The following is an 18,672-nucleotide window of genomic DNA, read 5'->3' as shown; positions in this document are numbered from 1 at the left end:
CAGCTCTCTCTTTTAGTTTTTTCTTCTGTCTTGTAAGTATTGTTAATGCTAACAAATCTAAAAATTGCATATTAAAACATGCTGATACTCTTAAACAAGAATGGGACCTAACAGTAGTATATTTAGTTTTGTCAGAAACACCTTTTTTCCTCCTCTCTACAGAGTGTATATTGCTTATCGTAAGTGATGTGGGAGGAGAATGAAGCTTTTCTCAATAATTGATTAGTACTCAAGTCGGCATGTTTTGCATTCCTGACATATTCCAGATCTTTTCAATCTTCATTTGCATAATTCTAAAATTCAGCAGGAACAATACTCCATAATGGCCAAATGAGACAAGTTTAAAGAGAAAATGCTGCCATCTCCAGAGAGAATAAAATGCATAATCTACAAAATTACCATGTTTTGGCTGAGAAATAAGCTAAGAATTGAGGTAAAATGGATTTTGAGGCCATCCAAACACCTTTATATCTTATCCTTTCTTCACTACAAATTGTGTGACCCATCACTTCTCACAGAGGCATTTAAGCAAAATGGCTTGATATAGTGTGTTTATTGTTTTGCATTTCATGCTTGATTTATGCATCTGCTTTGGACGTGAGCATTTGCATTGTCCATGCACAAGAGTTGGAATGTTTTTGACAAAATGATTGCTTTTTGTTAAAATAACCTATTTTATCAAACACAAGATATTTTGCAGTGATTCATCTTTTTCTGCTAAATTTTCAAATATGGTTGGGGGAAGTGCAAAAAAGTGAAAGTGAAATCTGGGGCAATCAAATTGTTTGTCCTCAAGCAGGGTAGCTTCTGTCTGGTCTTCAGGTAGCTTCCCCTTACATGGAAAAGTGGACAAAAGAGGAGAGAGGAAAAACACTGATTTATGCGTGTGTCTCCTGAATTTGTGACCTCAAGCCTAACTGGTCCATGGACCAGATATGGATAAATATGTGTTTATCTCCCTGCCTTCTTAGATTGGAAAACTCCCCTCTCATTTAGAAAATACAAAATCATTTTTTGCAAAACTGTTAAAAATTATTTAGATGTGATCCAGTGTGGAGGAAAACAAAAGCTAAAATTATGAAAGATGCTATGTCATTGAATTTGTCATTGCCAGACTAGTTCTCAGTTAGTAACCTGAGAATATCACATAGTGAGGTTGTGAAATGAATCTTTGCACTTTCATTCACATTTTTGAACAGAAGTGAACTTTGATTTTCAATTGAAACTTAAAGCCAATAACATTTTGTAAATCCATCCAGGAAAGTGGGGAGGGCCCGCAGTTTCTCTGTGGCCTAGTAGAACAAATACCCAAAGATCAGTTCTATGACAGATTCAAATCTGACTGCTTGTGTCTTCTGAACAGTCCTTAAATCTTTATCCTATACACTTCTAATAATAGAAGAGTAATTTAAGTTGTATAGTTTCTCATATACCTATGATAAGTTATTTATATTGAATTTGTTTGATGCAAATGTGATACAGAGTACTATTAATAATGACTGGAACCATCACTTTAAGCAGAATCATATCAAGTTCTGCAAAATAGTAATCTACATAGCAGTATGTGTATGTTTTCACATTTGCACAAATAGAACCACGGTTAGGGTATTCTTTACTTAAATAACAGCAGCACTTTTTTAAGGTCATGTCAAATATACATGTGCAAACATTTGGATCAAAGTGCTTCTGCCAGTGTTTTCCAAGCTGAGTAGTGTTGCTATACTGTAAGGAAGTATCTCAACCACTTCAAACTATTATATATCATTTCTAGCTTCTTCCCAGGGTGAAAATGTTTCTGGATATCTCTACCATACTTTGACCCTTTTCTGGCAATAGCAGAAGTAAAACACTGACTACCACTGAGAGTGCTAAGAGAAAAGATTTACAAAATGAGGTTGAAAACTTACTGTTAGTAGGAGGTGAATCGGTTACGCATAAGCTCTTGGCTACCAGGTTTAGCTCATCATCTCCCATATTTACTCGAAATTGGAATAGGGTCAGAGTTCTGTTCTCCTTATCTACACTTTATTATTCTGTCTGCTTCCTCAGAGCCATTCTGGGAATTTTTCCAAACTTCTACCATCTGTGCATCTTTGCACACTGTGCGAAAAAGGGGATGCTCTCTAATAGAGCGGCAGTGAACAGCCCAAGAGAGATTTATACCCTGACAAGCAAGTCTCTATCAGCTCAATTTGCCTTGCTTGTTAGGACTCTGATTAAGAGCGAAAGCCTGACTCACTGAAAAACTGCAATTGCTCCAACACAGAAAGCCATCAGCAGGGCTGCTTCAGGCATATGGTAGCTTTCGGAGTATCAGTACCAGCACTGAACAGGAAACCATTGACTTTTTCCAGCAGCTGGAAAACTGGAGCAACTGAATTCATACTCTCTGAGCTCTGTGTTTGAATAACTTCTAAAAGCTTTTGTAAAAGAGATCTTACGTTTACATTTTAGAAACAGAATTGGTGGGGAAGAGAAAAGCAAATGTATTGACTCGTGTTTTCTGCAGGATGTGAGAGATGGGAACCCTTATTCTTCACATGATGAATGGAGAACTTCAAGGCTTTAGAGCTTTGGTGCTAATTTTGTTCTCCTGAATAGCATGTGACAGAATGCTAGAACTTATTCAGAAGTCACTGTTTCTCTTTCATCTGCATAATCACAGAAGCCCTAGAGAAGGCTCTGCAGATATCAGTCCTGCCCTTTTTGTTCCCTTGCTCTACTTCCATTCTGCTTTAAACTACTTGTGCAACTGTTTATTGTTGGCTCAATGATCATGCACAATCCATGCTCATGAATAAAATAATTAAATTTATTGTCATTGAGCATGTTATTTTCAGCTGATTAAAAGCAATAGACCAAAATACATCATCCTGTTCTACACAGGTGACTGCTCATAGACTGAGTCAGTCAACAAAAACTGGGGAAAAAAAATTTACAGCATTCTTGGGAGAATTTGTGGGCATTGCTGAGGACCTTGCAGTAAGAAGGGTTTTATTTGTTGATTTTTATTTGCTGGAGGTTTATGCAGACTTTAGAAGTAGTACTGTGAAGCTTTGAAAGGACTGACACTCTTAGACATATTATGAATGATAATTTATTATAACCTGAGAGAATCGGAGAATCGGAGTCCCAATTCATGGGGCATTATGCAACTATAGAAGTTAGCCCCTTCCCCAGAAGGTGCACAGGTTATAGACAACAGCGTGATGGTTTGTGCGGTGTAGTTCAGTCCCTTCTTCTAGAAGGAGAGAACAGCTCAGGTGCTTTAAGGTCTATAGATGACCACTTTGGTAGAAACTGTTAACTGATGCCTTTTATATATTTTATAACCTCACTATGTTAGTCCTTTGCTGTTTAAAACTATTTTTTTTTCCTCTAGAGGGACAACCATTATCTCATTTTCATTAACACTGGAAATATGCTAGTTACATGTTAGCAAGTCATCCATTATCCATTATTGAAATAATTTTGCACTTCCAGCCACATTAAATCACTGAAGCCATTGTAATTTTATTTGCTAGTCTGACAATTTTGATGTTAGGTCTGTGTTCCCTATCTGATTTCAGTGGCTGACCATGAATCAAGTAGCTATAAACTTTAAATGACTTTTCCCTTTGAGAGAAAGAAGCCTGCTTTAATAGGAAGGAGGGGAAAGACTTAAAAGGGCTAAAAGAAGCTGTTTTTTATAATACCTTACCACAGAGCTGACATATTGACAACTAGCTTTGTTTCCGAAACCACAGTTTAATTTTGTCAGAAGACAGAGGAGCGATAGTGAAGGGTGGAATCTGTCTGACTGCACCTCCCCTCTCGGCAGCTGACGACCGCCTGGGAATAAAAGTACTCCAGGAAGAGGAAAGAAAGGCGTAAAATGTATTTGGCTGTGATTTCAATGAAGGAGGAAAAGGTGCTTGTTGATTTTTTGTTTGGCTTTGAAAATCTCCACAACTGTCTAAGAGCAAAATGCGTGTGTCATTTATTACAATCTCTATAGTCCTTATTTTTAACTTTTGCCTAAAGTGATAGGTGAACTATATACTAGCGAACTCATAGAGATGGAGGCTTGAAAAGGGCAGGTATACCTTTGGGAAAGATTTGGAGGAGTTTGGTTTATATCGTATATTTCATAGCAAGTTAGCTGAGGTATGTGGCAAGTGACAATTTGAGCAAGAAACTGCTGAAAAAGACGACATTGTAGGTACTTTCTGAAGGTTGCCCGTATCCCAAAGGGTAGATCCAATATAGCAGCTGGCAACCTGCCCCAAAGGAGAACTGTCCCAGAAGTAGCTGGATGTTATGCTAAGGACTCATTAATTCATGTGAAAACACTTAAAAGTATATCTCACGTGGCATGTAAATGTCCTTCACACAAAAGAAGGCATGTTCAAATACAGCCCAGCTGTCTGTATTAAAATTTGTTCTTGATGCTTTTCTGTCTCTCCGCATTAGTGAAAGAGTTTTTCTTTCTGTGTTTTTTTATTAATGCAATGACTCATTCTTTGAGTATACATCTGCTAACCAGTTGTCAGTGTCTCAGCGACATTTGGTTGTGAATCTCTTCCTCATTTGTGTTGTGCTCTTCTGAAACTTTAGATGAGCATGCGTATGGTAATGGAAGATTGGATACTTAAATGAATGAGCCTACTGATTCTAATATTAAAATTAAATCCCTTGTAAATCTTGGAAGCTATAGAATAATCTGTTTTTCACAATTTGATTTGTTTTCTTATACAGAAGCTGTCTGTGTTCCAGGCACACAAATAGACCTGGATAAGGCCTCTTAGAGAGTAACAGACCCAATTAATTTTATGATTGTGCTTTACACAAATCTTAAAGATGAACTTAATTTGAAAATCATTATCTGAATACAGAAGAATATTCCCAAATGTAGGCAAGTCATCAATTGCACTCATGTCAACCATCAGGCCTTCTCCTATGTCATATTTTGGGAATTTTCTGACAGAACAGATTTTGTTTGTTTAATATTAATTCTGGAAAGCGAAAACTGCACCCAGAAGTAATTTGTTTAAAGAGTATGAAATAAGGACCCGGGGCACTGCCAGATTTCTAGAAGCTAATGTTTGATGTGAGATTTCAAAAGCCCATGCTCAATCCTTACTCCATTCAGTCACTCTCAGTAAATGCCACAGGCTGTGACTATCAGCTATTTTGGGGCAAAGAATGGATGTCTGCCAATTTCTCTTGGTGGAGTTCTACTTCAACAAATTAAATATTCATTAGTTACAATACAGGAGGGAGAAGAGAAAAAAACACACTATCAGGGAAAAAAACAGTGGGCATGAGGAAAAAAAGAGGGAGGAAGAAATGAGGGCTAAATCAGCAGCAGTGAAGGCACGTCCTGGGGACAAAGCAGGTCCTTTGAATTTAGCCAGTTAATGTTCCTAAAGAAGACATAGACTAAGGTTTCTAAAACCAGCTGTGAACTCTGATAATTGCTGCTTTAGCCTTTTCCTTGAGAACTCTGAAAAGGATTTGCCCAAATCAGTTATCTCTGAAAATGTTGCCGTGAGTGGAAACATAAAAAGAAATTATAATATTGACATCACTGGATATTAAGTGTATTTTACTAAATGGTTTACATTAGATGCAGGCATGCTTTTTAAAAAAGACATATTACATATCTGATATCGTATTAGATGCAATGAACCAGCTGAAGGGAATGGAAACAGACTTTCAAACAGACATATTTTTAAATGATGATAAATGAATTAAGCTTCTGAGTTGGGGGAGTGAGGGAAGAGTGATCATGTTACGTGATTAATAATGAAAAAGCATGAGATACTCTTTTTTATTTTATAACTGAAACTATGTTATTCTGTGTAAAAGGAATACACAAGCTTTCATAGAAAATCAGCATTTATGTAAATAGTAGACAGTACTGTAATATTTTTCCTAGATTTTTTTCAAATTACAATTTGTCTTGTAGAGTGTACTGCTTTTTTGTCTAAATATGTACATAATGGATAGTGTATTGCTTGATATTTTATTACAGGAGAGTTTGACCGCTAACACATTCACTAAATGAGCAGTTTATATATGTGGAGGTAGTTCACTCACATAAGCATAAATATTCACAAGAAAAAACATGAGTAAGATTTTCTTTTAATATGTGTAAGATTTTTAACATGAACTGTCATTGGAAAAAATTTTGGCACTGACCTTGAATGATTATGATATCTCAGATTTTACAGTAAAATCCTACTAGTGATATGAGATTGTCAGTAGAGGAAAAGGAGTATACTTTCCAGACTGTAGAAAGTATAGATATTGTTATACAAGAAATAACTCATATTACCATTAACCAGTGCATCTATTTTTTTTTCCATCAAATTTTCAAGTATTTCATTATTAATCTCATTCAGGAAGCAATTATTCTATCTTGTTGTCTGCAGTTTCATAGTGGTTACCCGCTTTTTTCAGTCTTGAGCCATGAAGCTGCAAGTGCTACTCGTGTGAGAGATTTTCCGCACATGAACAATCCCATTAGGTTTGGAAAATCATGCCTATGCGTGTGTGCCTATACCAAAGGCCAGGCCACAAGTGCTGCAGAGTAGTGTGGTGCCGAGTAATAGAAACTTGCAGGGACTCTTCCTCAACGTGGAAGGAAGCAGTCACCCTACTCTGAGTGAAAATGACTGGTATGTCTGTTAAGAGATAGCAATTTGCTCCTGAAAATGCTGACTTTGCCTTAATTACAGTAAGAGTGATGAATGGATAGTGTGCAAGAAACCAGCTAAATACACAAGCCTTGAGAATGGAAATATATATATATATATTCTGATATTTTCTGTGGTCGCCCTGCGTATGACCCTTGTTCTGAAATGAGGAAGTCGGTCACTATCACTTCATTTCCTTTTCGGTTCTTACAAGTTAGAAAAGCGGCTGATAGCCTGTATGCAAGCAAGAGTCTCCTTGAGAATGTCATTTCAGACCCTTCCCAGAAAATGAATGTCAATCTAGTGTCATGCATAAATCGGTTATTATGCTGCAGCCATTGCTCAGCTGTTCGTTATGACAGGGATGATTCGGGATGGAAATGAGGCAAACTTCTGTTTCGGCATTGTTTTCTGAACCCAGCTCAGCCTCTGTGAGGCTTCCCTGCAAGCTCTTTTTTATAATCGCATCAGTGTAGCACTGCTATCGTTATGGTTGAGGGAACATTTTCATTATAAGCCCCTATGCCCAAACATTTATGACTTTCAGGAAAAAAATGCTGTGACTGAAATTCCTGTGCTTGTTTTTATCCCATGGATAATTTATAACAAATTAATAAATAATAAGTCCTGTAATTATGTTTGGTCACATTAGTGAATTACTCAAGCATGAAAACATTGTATTTGGGATGCTTAAACAATTCCTTTTACATGCTTATTGCTTTAAAACTTTTTCTCGGTTTTAAATAATTTTATTCTAAAACTTTGGGTCTCATGGAGAAATACAGACACATGAAACTCAGAAGGTGTGAAGAATGAAGAGTTGCCAGTTAGTTTAAAATGGTTGTAGATAGTAGTGCAGTATGGCTATGTGTTGCTTTACATGTATGCATACAGTGGCAATTAAACCAGCGAGGACCAGTGAGTAAATCCACCTCAGTGTAGCACCTTTGCACAAGGGAAGGGGCAGGGGAGACACCTGCACACTCTGATGTCGTCCTTGTGGTCCCGCCTGAAAGCTACTGCAGCATGAATTCATCCTGAGAGTGTATCATGGTACCTGGTCTGTGCTGCTGAAGCCCGGACTGTTTGCACATAAACAGACCAGGGAGAAAGCACTGTTGGGTGAGGAATCAGACAAGAAGGTCGTTGGGCTTATTGAGCAGGAGATCCAAAGATGTGAAAAGGAGCCTAAGAAGGTGGTACCCTGGAGTTGGAGATGAATGACACAGGAGAAGAAAGGAGAAGGTATAGAATGGCTAGGAGGTCTTTCTGGCATTTGATAAACCGTACGTTTGATAATAATTAACCGCTGAAAAATTTAACAAGAGCTGTGGTGGATTTTCTGTAACTGGAATTTTTTTGACACTGGATGTTTTTGCTTCCTTCAAACAGGAATGGAAGCAGGCAGCCCTGTGGCTTGCGTTTAGCATGCGATTGGGATAGATGATCATGTTGCCTTTGCTGGCTATATAATCTATTGATGAATGGCACAACTTTCCACCAGGTAATTTCTTTTCTAGCAAAAGGGAAGGTGAACGAGCTTTACACACTACTTTTATGTATGTGTATGAAAAAGTTCCACAGTACACTTGATGCTAAAATATCCTTCAGTGGAATGGTATCTTGTCAGAGAAAGCCAATTTCTCTAAACAGAAAATTTTCATTCAAACTTTTCAATTTTGATAGAATTCAATTAGTGTCATGTCTGACAGAACTTGAGTCTGCCTGCCTAGCAGGCAGATTTTGAAATCTTCCTGCATGGCTGCCAGGCGCTCTGCCTGGCTCTGCAGCAACCCTCCTGGCGGGCTCACTCACAGTTCGCTGCCCATAAGCCCTGGGAAAGTCCCTTTCCCTGCCCGTAGCGTCTCCAGCACTTCCAGTCCAGGGCTCCCAGGAGCTGCCTCAGCATCAGGGTCTTTTCCCTTCAGAGATGCAGTTCCAAAAGCTTGCTTTGCTTTGCTGATCGGAAGAAAAAAAATTTTTTTAGTGTATGAACACCTCCATGAAACTGAATCACGATTCTTTCTCCACACTGCTCTATTCATAAGTTGTTTCAGAGGCAATTTCTACTCTTTCAAGAAATAATTCAGAGCTTTAAAGTCAGATAATGATATTTGTCTTTAACCCTCTCATTCTCTGTGGCCTAGAGAGATGTTTTTTCAGATTATTGTACCAATATTATATGCTTCATAAGTGACATCTCTCTCGGTATTGGAGACAATAGATTTCAATGTTATTGCTGGGAAGATTTTTCTAATGTGTTTTCCAGATATTAGGTACATCAGTTAGACAAAATTTAGATTTCCGTGGAACTATAGAAAAGAATGAGCAAGACCTAAGCAGAATATGGTAGACATGTACAATTAAAGTAAAAATGCAGACAGAGAAATAGGAACTGAAATGCAAACCAACAGAAGAAAAAGATTTTGTTTCCTGGGATCTAGTTTACTCTGGTATATGGTAACTTGAAATGAATTTGCACCGAGAAGCTTCAAACTGATCTGACCTTTGAAAAATTCAGCTGCCTGACAGTCACAGCATGTGTCGTTATTAACAACACATAACAAAAACTGCAGAAAGAGCACAGAGTAATGCTGGAGCAGGGAGAGAAATTCAATAAGGAATGCTTATAAATCAATGTCACGAATGTGGGCTTGAATTCACAATCAGAATAGTGGAGAACAAGAGAAGGACAGTGTCAGGCAGTGGAAGGAAAAGGAAGAAGTGGGAAGCTTTCCTTCCCCAGGTTCCCAGAGAGCCCTGCCATTCTGCAAGGGCTTAAGAAGCAAAGCAGTTCCCAAATCCCCAGCATTTTGGGTGGCAGAAATGCAGCAAAAAGAGTGGAAGCAAGTCTAGATACAAAGGTAGGATGAGGAGATGTATTTCATTTCCTGATGGAATTTAGTAGGAGTCACATGCTAAGAGATATTTCTGTCTCAGAGATGGATTTCTCCCGTGAGCTGATGCGTGACTGACTCCTTGGGAGATAAGAACAGGTGGTATTTCCCCAAAGAGCTTGTGTAGTCACTTAGTGTCTGATTCAGCTAAGCAAGTAAAGCCTTTTTCTTCTCTAGGACTTTCCTAAAGAATAACTGGGGCTTTGTCTAGTGGTGTAACCCCAGCTGGAGGCTCTGCCCTGAAGCTATGAAGTGCCACCTGGGCTGCTGCCTGCTTTCCCTGCTAATGCACTGTGAGCAAGCAAGTGACCAAACTTCTCTTATTTGCATTCTGAATTAAGTAAAACCTTATCAAATTTACAGTGCTCTGAACATGAAAATCAGTTTCAGGAGAATCCTAAATTAGGTAATTGTTTATTTTCATTTCTTAAAACCAGGAAATCTGATCTATGGATGTTTCTTAGAGACATTGCACCGTTGCGCCAAAACTGAAGTGTCTTGTGTTTTCTAGCATGTTTTTTGCAATTGTGAACCAGAATTTTTAATGATGTACTTTTAAAAAATTTCTTTAGGGCCTTTATTTTAGATGGCTATAAAATAGAATTAAATATCACTGAATTCTACTTAATGTAATCATTTAAAATGCATTGCAGTTTCAACAGATTGTATTATAATTTACTTTTAATATAGTGCACTGAAATGTTATCGCCCTAGAAATGATATATATATACACACTAAATATTTATATAACACTGTGAAACACAGCCCATTAAGTTGTTTTTTTTCTGATTGTGGCTTTTTTAAACATCACAAACTATCCATTGATTTGAGAAGAATATCTTTAGTACCCAATAGTAGTATGATTCCACCAATATATTTATGCTTGTGAAATATGTAAGACATCTTTCAGTGTTATAATAGGATTTCCTTGTACTGCCAGCTGTTTTTCTAATCTGAGTAATCTTTAGTCATGTCATGAAAGCCACTAAGGTCAAAGTACTATATGTGAGTAAGCAGGACTTTAGTACGTGAGCAAAGTTGTTCAGGCTGAGGCTCTTCAGTGGTCAGCTGTTGAAAAATTATTTTTTTGGGGGGGAAAAAAGAACAAACACTAAGTATTTTCATGGTCAAATAGCAACTCTTCCAGATAGCAAATGATATGATGTGATGATACTTTTCTGTCTAGTGAACTATTACGCTATCCATATGCATGTATATACCTAAAAACTGGAGACAAATGGAAACACTTTATTTTATTGCAAAGAAATGGAACTTGTAAACAAAATGGAAAGAATTTTACTTTCACAATCTTTCCTAAGCTATAATTGTGAATATAGTATATTGACATTCATTTATATGGATTTCACATACTGCAAACTGACAAGGAAAGACCTGTAGAGTAGCAAATATTTAACAAGTTAAACGGACATGGAAGTGTACCTGAATGTGAACCAGCAAAAAGAAAATATTCCACAACACTCATTTCATAAGTCTAATGGTGCAAGAGCAGCCATCCAGCATTAGTTCCTATCCCATGTTTACTTCCCTGTCTGTCAGGAAAACAGATACTATAAAGGTAAATTGAGATCCAGTTTCAAACACTCATTGATCTACGAACATTAAATATATTTTGATCTGTCACAAACCATGAACTATTTGCATTGTGTAATAACCAGTTTCACTGAAAACACTGTTACAGGATTTTTCTTTCTTTCTTTCTTTATTTCCTAGCTGGCTGGTCCTGATCCAGTTAAAAATGGTCCAGCTAGGATTTCAGCAGGGAATACTAGATGAAGCTTGGTCTGCACCTAGCCTTTTTATGTTCACCTCCTGTGTTCTATCTTTGTGTTTTTTTTTTTTTTCATATAGTGTTTCCTCTCTCACATTTTTGTTAGGTTATTTCCTTTTAAACAAACCTGTTCCTTTCCTTCCTGCCTTCAACCTCTCTTTCCCTTATTTCCCTCCATGCTTCCCTGCAAAAAAGAGCAATTCAACTGACCTCTTTCTTTCCTTTCCTCCAGTACTTTTAAGTGTATGCCCATATCTATTCTGTCTTTTTGCTCTCCCCAGTCACACTGGCTCTTGCATACCATAGTGTGCTGAGCCCCTGCTGCTACGAGGTTCTAAAGGACCAGACCAATTTCAAAGCTTTCATCAGTGCCACTGACTTCAGTGAGATTTCTGCTGCACATGAAGTTATGGGTCTGTTTTGTGGGATCTTGACATGAGCACTCACAATCACTCAACTAAAACTAGTTTAAAAAAACATTAGGTTTTTGGTTGTATTTATATAGCACACCTTTCTAAGGAGTCTCTGTAGGAGACTGCAAGACACAAAACAAAACAACAGAATATCACTTTTACAAGTTGCATAGGAAATTAAGTCTTAACCTGCTACTATTTTTGCTCTTCTTTTGCAACTTCTTACAGCAAATACACATCCATAAATAATAGAAACTGCTGTTATTGTAATATAATAGTCTACTTCCATAAAAAGAAGACAGGAACACTGGAGAGAGATTTGTCTCCTTTTTTCTGAGTGCGAAGCACTTTCATATAAATCTTTACATCTTATTTCATCTGTATTTTTGGAAAATATTCATGTAACTTAGTAAGCAAACTGATTAGAAACCAGTCCCCATAATTCATGTTATCCATGGTAACATTCATGCTTTCTGTACTGTTAATGCAGTAGTTACAATGAAGGGGTTGGGTTTTTGGATACCATCCATTTCACATTACTTATAAAGATAATAGATCACCTCTGCCCCATCCCTTAGCATAGATTTATCTTCACTGTCATTGATTTCTCTTTCCATTTTTCACAGCCCTTTAAATATTTTGGAATATATGATCTAATTTGCAATCGTTCATTTCACCTCTAGTTGCTCTTTCCTAATAATTTTTTCAATGTTTCAACTAGAACATTAGTTCCCAACCTATCACATACCTGTCATTATGGATTCACGGTAATGAGCCTGCAGTTAAAATTGAAAGATAGTAATGCTATAAAATCAAGTCTGAATCCCTGTTCTCTCTCCCTTTCTGGGAGAATCTTTTTTTCTGCAGAAAGCCCTAATGTGGTGTTCTTCCTGGAGGACGTTTTTGCTTCACCTGAGAAAGTAATTAGACCAACCATTCCTTTGGTTCATTGCAAGATTCTAAAAATATGGATATTTAGTCATTCAAAACAAGTCTGTTCTTAACTGTGGGCAAAGGCAAAGCGTTTGTCGCTGTGAGAAGCACCAAGAAATTCCTGGCCTTCTCTCACGAAGTTTTCCGCAGAAGGGCACCGTGTGTCCTGTTGCCAGGAGGTGCACCATTAAAGAGAAAGGGAAAAAAAACCAAACCAAGGAGGAGTTATTCTCTGGGGCCCCTTCACCGGGGGCTGCCGGCAGCTGAGGAGCCTGGTCGCCTCCTCGGCCGGAGTCCTGCCGTGCCACCCCGCGAGCACGGTCGAGGGCCCCGGTCAGCGGGTGCCCCGCGGCGCCAGGGCTCTGCTGTGTGACCCTGCTCCCGCGGAGCCGGAGCCGCGGCTCCCGCTCGTCGGCTCTCCGCCAAGAAGCGGCGAGCCAGGCGCTCCGGCCACGGGCCACCGGAGCCCCCGTTTCCAGAGCGCTGCGCCATCTCTTCGGAATATCCGAAAGCCTGGAAGTTCAAGTGAATTCTTTCAAGTCCGTTGAGCACTGAGGCTCTTAATCATACAAAATAAATATGGTGCAACTTTATGCTCGTTTCGCTTCAAATGAACTTCTGTCTCCAGTCTAGTGTCTGATCAATTTCCATTTAGCTCAGCTCGGAAAAAAGGAAAAAATAGTGGACTTGGCATTTTAGCTGAAAAATTCTGAGCATTTTCCAGAGATGCTCTGATTTCACTGGAGTTTCCACAGGCAGGCCCAGAAATCTGCCCTGCGTCCCTGGCCCTTTGGATAGCAAGACACACCGCGTGTGCTCGATCTTCTTCTTTGCCATTTCCAAATCTCAGATCTGTAGAACCTCTTTCTCCCATGTAACTGGAGTCCTATTAGGGACCAATTAAAAAGCCAGAAGAAACTATTTGATTTTTTTCTCTCTTTTGACTTACGTTATTGATTTTCCTTGCTTCTTCCTTATTGGTTTATAGTGATATTGTGATTCTTCTCTTGTAATTTATTAACTTACTTACTTTTGTTCATGGCCCAAGGTGTATTCCCCAAAATTTTCGGAGAAATTGAATTATGAAATCAGATGCCCTTAACTCCTTTCAAAACACCGCTTGGTAGCATTGTTCTGTCTCACAATTTTCTGTTTCCAACAAAATGTTACAAGGGTTTATGACTGGAGCACTTGTAGAGATTAGGTCCAACTCCCCAGCTCAAGCAGGCTCACCTAGAGCAGGTTACCCAGCACTGTGTCCGTTCAAGTTCAGAAAATCTCCAACGATGGAGACTCCACAGCCTTTCTGTGCAGCCAGATGTACAACCATCCTCACAAGAGGATGCGTTTCTTTTGTTTAAATCCTGTATTGTAGTTTGTGCCTCTTGCCTCTTGTCCTATCACTGGGCAGCCTGGCTCCATCTTCTTTACTCCTCTGGTAAAGGTATTGATGTACACACATCAGTAAGATCCCCCTGAGCCTTCTCTTCTCCAGGCTGAACTGTCCCAGCTCTCTCAGCCTCTTCTCGTTTGAGAGATGCTCTAATCCCTTAAACATCTCTGTGGTCCTAAATTTCTTTCTCCTATATAGTTACCAAGGATTTGGCCTGCAGCTAGAGTTTAATTAACAGTTCTGCTGTAATGATAACAGCAGTCACAGCTGATAATCTTATTGCTAAGTTTTTACAAGCTAGTTTATTTTAATATGAATGTTTTCTGTGAGTGTGAATGTTTGTCTCATTTGCTTTATTTCCAGTTGATAACTTAGATTTGGAACTGCATAAAGCTTGGAATTTCCAATGGCAACTTCATAGTTCTTCATGTTTTTTCAATATGACATTTGGAAAGTTATTTTGATTTTGAATCACAATTGAAAGTATTTTTGTATAGACTATACAGTGAAGTGAAATTAGGAGGTCTGATCAAATGAATCACAACATTTAGAAAAATAGAAGGTATGACTCTGCATACATTCTTTCCTTAAAATATAATGTTGTCCTTTAAAGATCATAGTTTTTAAAAAATAAAAATAGGATATTCTGTTTGAAGAAGCTTGAAATAATTTGAATTTTGAAAAGCACTTCATTTATAATCAATTTTCCATAAAAACTGGTGTATCTTCACAGGAACTGGATTTTGCTGAAAGTGCGTTATCAAAAAAAGGAAAAGTCTGTTGGAAAAAAACTGTTAAGCCTATTTATGTAATAAAATACTTCCTTAGAGCTTCAGACAGACATATAAAAGGATGTTGTATTTTGTAGATCTTTCCTAATAAAATTCACTAATCTATGAACATTAACTAACTAACTAACTAAGGTCATCTGTCTCTTTTACCCGTAGGAAGCATTTTTCTCCATATTTAAATCTTTATTTCTCACTTTGGAGCTATTTCATTCACATGATTTCGCTACAGGGGTGGCTCCTATTTTTGGGATGGAAGGATTTCTCCCTACCAGAACTTACTAAAATCTTTTTGTCATTCTGTCTTAATGATGACATAGGAGCAGTAGCGTGCCATGAAGTATAAATTTCATTTGGAATTGTTGAAGCACGTAGCAACTTTCTATGGCTTTTGTTTTGCTAGCATTTGACTCTATTCCAGAGTCTTACGTGGTTATTGGCCTGCAGAGGAGCCTTCTGCGGGGATTTTGCTGGCTATCCCCAACCAAGCTGGCAGCTGTGGACATGCAGCAGTGCTGGACAGTGCAAAAAGGGACATGTAGGAGAAAGTCATAGAGACCGTTAAAAAGCATAACTGATTTTTTGTTTTCAAGTGTATGACAATAAAATATTCCCATCTTGTTAGGATTATTTTGGTAACGAGTAACCTATACTGTTCATGGTTTGCGTGATGCTGTTCTCTTAAACGTCCATGGCGTTATATAAGCTCACCTGCATGCACACACACTGACCCAAAACATCTACCACAAAATTTTCTATTTGGATGCCTATCACTTAAAAAGCATCAGCACTGCTGCTATTTGAGTTACTGAATTAAGAGTTAAGGTTCTGCCTCTGTTAGTGTTTAGTAAACAGCTTTCTAACATGTTGAACCTATTTTCTTTTTCTTTCTAGTAAAACTGCATGTTAAAACATTACTTTCACCATTTAAAACAACCAAGACTGAGAAAGTATTTCCTATTAAAATTCTCTAGAATGACTCTATGTGCATCTTAACTCTTTTTACCATACTACGTAAGTGCTGATACTGATTACAGTAAATATTCTAATCATCCACTCTGAATAAATCATTTTTTTTCCTAACAGAAAGTGACACTGATCAGTCAGCAGGTGACATCTTTGGCTCTGTCTCTTTGTCATGATTTTGTCTGCCTCTGTGCTAACTGAAACTCTAATTTGTCAGTTTGGTAGGTGCAGACCACAGCTGAACAATTGGCTAGTTATGGCGAGGAGGGAGCATACACATTGACAAGGAATCTCCCAAACCTTCACCTTGATGTATTTTATTTCTTGTATTTTATTTTATTGTTGTGAATGTAGATGTTGAAGTCAAACATACACACATCTTTTGCAGCATAAAAATGCTCATTTAAAGTCCATATGAAGGAAGACATGGCACTTCTATATTGGATTATCGCACTGACTTTTAACTAACTAAACAGATGCTTCTTTGTGAAGTGTTATGGTGCTAAGGCCGGGAAGAAACCGACAATAATTTCAAGTGACAGTCATGGTAAAGGGTAAAACGGCTGCATCGTACTTGCATGAGCATTTGCAGCATTAGCAGAGATGCTTGCAGCCAGCACTGAAAGTGTATTCTAGACAAACAAGGGCAGTACTAGTAAAATAAATTCTCGTGCATCCAGGGATCAGGATAGCTCATTCTCCACAACCAGGTATTATCCTGTGTACAGAGTCCACAGGATGATATAATCTAGACTGTTTACTTCAAAATCTTGATTCAGTCTGTAATCTGAATAGAGGCCAAGTTAATTTTTTAAGACCAAGTTAATTTTTGCTCCATAGGTAAGTGTGAATTTCAAATGACAGCCTTTCGGTGGTGAATAAGGAGTGCGGAACTGTTTTCTACAGTGTTCATTCAGAGCTCAGGAAGGGCTCTTAACGGAGAGCTACAGGACAGGAAGGTTTATGCTGATACTGTTTACAACGCTTATGTTTATACTGTCTTCAGACGAAATACGGGGAGGTAATGATAGTGTAAATTATCTCACAGCAGTTTGTTAGTAATGTCAGATTTAGGAAAGAATAACTGGTTTCCTGTAGTTGTTCAGATATTGTTCTCTTGGTTGTGATTTCAACAGGGGAGTTGTTGGGAGGTAGTATGGTGAACCCCTGGTGTCCAGGAACCACTGTAGAGAGATTTAATTGGTTTTCTTTGGACTAAAGTGATAGCAGTACTTTTCATTTCATGTTAATCCATGTTTCAATACCATTGACAGTGTATAAATGCCAAATACAGATAAATCTAACTTAATTAGACAAGAAACACTCCAAAGAAAATATCATAAATCTTGAGCTTATTTTTGGTCTAAATGTGCTTAAAGGTATGACTTAGGGATTCCTTCATTTCTCCTGGTTTTATAAACTATTTTTCCTTTGCCTTCCGTGCCGCTTAGCGAAAGGCTGGTACTCATGGTATACTGTTTTAACTTTGTCTCTAGGCCTCCCTCTATTTTCATCCATGTTTTTGTGGCCAGTTATTTCCAAACACAGTTGTTAAAAAAAAAAAAAAAAAAAAAAAAAAGAGAGAGAGAGAGCGAGCGAGCCTGTTTCCACAGCACCTCGCTGAAGCAGATTGCTGGCCATACCCAGCAGCCACGCTGGCAGAATTTGTCTATAACAGTAATACCTGCCAAAAAATCTGCCCCTTGAATACGTTCCCTGGGTTAGAGAGGCTGGAAAAGGTGAAGGCTATGTGTCCTGAAGCAGAGATTGTCCGGCCCCATCAGCTTCAAAAGGAGAGTCATGAAACTGAAAGAAAGAAGCTTTCCCATCCTGTGTATTCCCATGTGCCTTTTGAATTCAGGCCGTTCACTGGGAAGATGCGTGCCAGAGGTTAGAAGTTATCTTTTTCATAACACATCACTGTCAACATGAACGGTGTCTTCTTTTAAAGCAAAGAAAGAAATCCTAAAAGTAATACAACAAAACCCTTCAAGTCTGGGTTCAAAGTTATGACAGCCAACAAGTAAATAGTCCTCAGGCTGATTTTAAATATCTGTCTGTCTGTCTGTCTATCCTCCCTCTTTTCCTCCCTGCCTTCCTGCTCCTTCTCACTTCCTCCCTCCCTCCCTCTCTCCATCTCTTCTGTCCTCGCTCCCTCCTTCCATTCTCTCCTCTTTCTGCTTTCACCCCTTTTCAGCTCATTTTCATATTCTGTAAATTTTGCCCCGTTGAGATCAAGCATAGAAGCCAATGCCTTTGCTTCGATGTGGTGCTTTGCCTGCTCCTGTGAAGTTGTCTCGCAGAGCTGGCATTGCCTTCAAAGGCTGTATGGACTGGTCTCTGAAAGGAGCCTGGGTTTTCACAAAGCACTTGGAATTTAATGACGCTTTCAACACTATGTATGCTTCTGACTTTTTTTTACAGTACAAGATGAAGATACCAAGATTAGTTTTTATAATACCTATTTAAACCATATTGCTAAGTACGTTCTCCATAAAATCTCACCTGACACTGTAAAAAGACCAAAGCATGAGCTGCTGCTCCTGGCAATCAAAGTGCTTGTCCAGATTTGACCTTCCTGGATTTTTGTCTCAATTTTTTCATACGTACTCCTCCTTCGTATCAGCTGTGCTGGTCATTATCAGCGCGTTGAAAAAGATGGAAGAGTCTTTTCAGTCAGCTCACTCATTTCAAATGTTAAATCTTTATACAATACTGCTCTGCCATGTGTCCTTTCTCAGCTCTCTCTCCAGTTCTGGGACAGCTAATATGACAAAATGAAGCAGAAGCGCTCCTTTGAGTTGACAGATCCT

This window comes from Rhea pennata, chromosome Z (genome assembly GCF_028389875.1).
Source record: "Rhea pennata isolate bPtePen1 chromosome Z, bPtePen1.pri, whole genome shotgun sequence".
Classification (NCBI taxonomy): domain Eukaryota; kingdom Metazoa; phylum Chordata; class Aves; order Rheiformes; family Rheidae; genus Rhea; species Rhea pennata.
The sequence above is the reverse complement of the archived record's forward strand: the minus strand, read 5'-3'. Positions refer to the sequence as shown.